The following is a 2,817-nucleotide window of genomic DNA, read 5'->3' as shown; positions in this document are numbered from 1 at the left end:
CTCTCTATGGTGGTCTTCCATCACGCGCCATAAACCGATTGCAGCTGGTTCAAAATGCCGCTGCTAGGATCCTTACCAGATGTAAAAAACATGATCACATTAACCCCTGTCTTGCCCAGCTGCACTGGCTAACTTTTAATCACTCGACCATTCATCCTTGACCACGACACGCTTGAGTGAATATGACTGAAGCATATGCACTTAATCACCTAATTAGTGAGACAGTTGATTGGACACTGGATATGGAGTGATTTCAGCTGTTGAATTGCAAGCTTGAATAGAAGCAATAAAGGAAGTCACAGAAAAAAACAATATGTCTGTCAAGAGAGCAGCGCCTTCGTGCAATCGGCATGTTGGAGGCTGGACTAGGGCAGTGTACTGTGGCTCGCCGTCATGGGTGCTCACAACCAGCAATTTCAAACCTGGCGCGACGGTATAACCAGACACCCTCTGTCAATGACAGGCCACGAACCGGGAGACCAAGAGTCACAACACCTGCCCAAGATCGACAGATCATTTTGCAGCATCTTCGTGATGTCAATTGTTAATCAGCACAATAAAAAGTCGCTGCACCTGCTCTAAAACAGTTTGTCATTTTTTGATCACATCTGGTGAATTTTATCCAAATTTAAGTGTTAAGTTTCTTTTGATGCTCAAATATAAGTGATAAGTTTCTTTTGATGCTCAGTATATTATTCATTGTTCCTCACTATGTTGTAACGCGCTTTGTGATGGTGGTCCACTGTGAAAGGCGCTTGTGACGGGGGACTGCCCCATCTTTATGAACGTGGTTGGGACTGGCAGGGAGGGGGTTAAAATTCCTCCCTGCCAGGAAAACATGTGAGAATGTGGCTGGAGCCCTAATTGAATAATCAGCAATTATTGATTAATTGGGCTCCAGCCACAGGGGATAAAAGCCAGGGGAGAGGCCCTGGCTAGGAGGAGAGTTCTAGAAGAAGAAGTGTTTTTTCTGTGTGTGCTGTTTTGTTAGTTTTGAAACCAGTGAAGGCAATGCCCAGCCTGGAAGCTGTATTTATTTTGTAAGTTTTGTTTTGTGTCTATTTTGTGTTTTGAAACCTTTCTGTTTGGCCCTTGTGCCTGTTTATTTGATTATTTTTGTTTATTAAAAAGCTTTATTTTGAACTTCAAACTGTCTCTGAGCCTCAACCTCTGCCAATCCTGTCGCAGCGCTATATAAAATAAATATTGACTGATTGATTGATTACCCCATTAAAACATTACCTGCCCTATAAAAGCTGTGTTGTCAGCACAGTGCAGACAGAGAGCAGGACAGACTGTGTTGCTGGAGGACCCAGACCAGGACGTGGATGAGAGAAGCTGCTGGAGGAACAGGCTGCAGGAAGAACCTGAAAAAATTGGACAAATAGGTAAAGGGAAGTTACAACCAAGCAGTAATGCTTTTGTTTGAGTGGTGAACCCCGTCTGGGTTGTGGCTAGATTAATCTTGTTCAGTGTGCAATTGGACTTCATTCTATTAGACAGTACAACACACATATTGACTTTACTACTATAAAGGAATTATGAAGTGTGTCTGATAACATTTACTGATTGTACAAGATTATTGTGGTGATCTGTATATAAGATAACCTGTTGGAATGTCTTTGCAAACTTAAATTTGGGACACAATACGTCGCAACAGACCTGTATGGTGGCTTTGATTGTCTTTTGCTTGTTACAGCAGGTACCTGAGCCTGGTGTTTTGAGCTGTTTTGGTGTTTTTTGGGACGGGAAGAAGCCGGCCCCGGGTTTGGACGGGGCCTGTCTGTGTGGGGCTGGTCTATAGCAAAGAGGCCAAGGACCATTTTCGGCCTGGAGTGATACTACGAACCGGGACACAAGGAATACAAGGCTACATCTTTCTGTGCCTCGCCTCTCTTATCACGGTCGAGAAGTACCATGAGTTAGCTGGGTTACCGGGGCCCTTCCTGCCTATCTGCACAATTGAACTTGTTTTTAGATAGTAGTAATATAAGCCAGTTGTTTTGGGAAGAATTGCTGTGTTAGATAGATTTTGTTTTTATAGTTTTAGTTGGGGTTGTATTTTTGTGTAAATTGTTATTTTTATAAAGATTACTTGGCTATTAATTGCAATAAAAAATGAAGCTTGCTTACCTGTGTTGTGGTCCTTGGACATTCATCTGGGGGGTCGGGGTTGGTGTCATGGAATCCCAAAAGAACATGTAGAGAGAGAGTGGAAAAGGGGAGGGTTAACTTTTGTATATCTAGTTAATAGTGTTACTTAGTTTATTGTCACCTGTTCAGCTCTCTACCAGTTTGGTGCATTAAAGCAGTTGACATAAATACAAATGTATTTTATTTTATTTATTTTTTTCTTGCTATGTACTGTACAGTGCTTTGCGATACTTTTGTATAAAAAGTGCTTTATAAATGCAATCCATAAGCAAATAAATGCCTTGTGTCTGGTTATTTAATAATATCTGTCATTTCGTGGGTGCTTCATTTCTGTTAGATTCTATCTTGTTTAGTCCCTCAGTTGATCTTCAGGTGTCTTTCTTAATGTTTTTTTTTTTTTTTTTTTTTTTAATTCTCTGGCTGGTCTCCTGGCTGTTTTGTGTTTGAAGGCTCTTTGTCAAATGATGTTTCCACAGTTGTCATGTTTAAGGTCAAATTCACTTCAGGAATTGTGTAATTTATTCTGAGTTATTGACAGTTGTGGTGGATTGATATGTCTGTCTAGGTTTTCAGTGAGGAGGTTGCTGGTACTAGATCCGTGATGTTATGCTGGGATAACATTACAAGTCGAGTGCAAGGCTGACCAATCAGAGCTCAGGAATT

The 2,817-nt window shown here is 41.2% G+C and overlaps 1 long non-coding RNA gene across 1 annotated transcript; it reads left to right on the top strand.

Moving 5' to 3' along the window:
* Window positions 1-961: 961 nt before the first annotated feature.
* LOC131705427 (uncharacterized) lies at window positions 962-2,218 on the top strand. The gene is made up of 3 exons (XR_009310389.1): window positions 962-1,040; window positions 1,257-1,388; window positions 1,700-2,218. It is a non-coding gene; the product is annotated as an uncharacterized LOC131705427 (long non-coding RNA).
* The last annotated feature ends 599 nt before the right edge of the window (window positions 2,219-2,817 follow it).

This window comes from Acipenser ruthenus, chromosome 2, assembly GCF_902713425.1.
Source record: "Acipenser ruthenus chromosome 2, fAciRut3.2 maternal haplotype, whole genome shotgun sequence".
In the NCBI taxonomy this organism is placed as follows: domain Eukaryota; kingdom Metazoa; phylum Chordata; class Actinopteri; order Acipenseriformes; family Acipenseridae; genus Acipenser; species Acipenser ruthenus.
The sequence above is the reverse complement of the archived record's forward strand: the minus strand, read 5'-3'. Positions and strand labels throughout refer to the sequence as shown.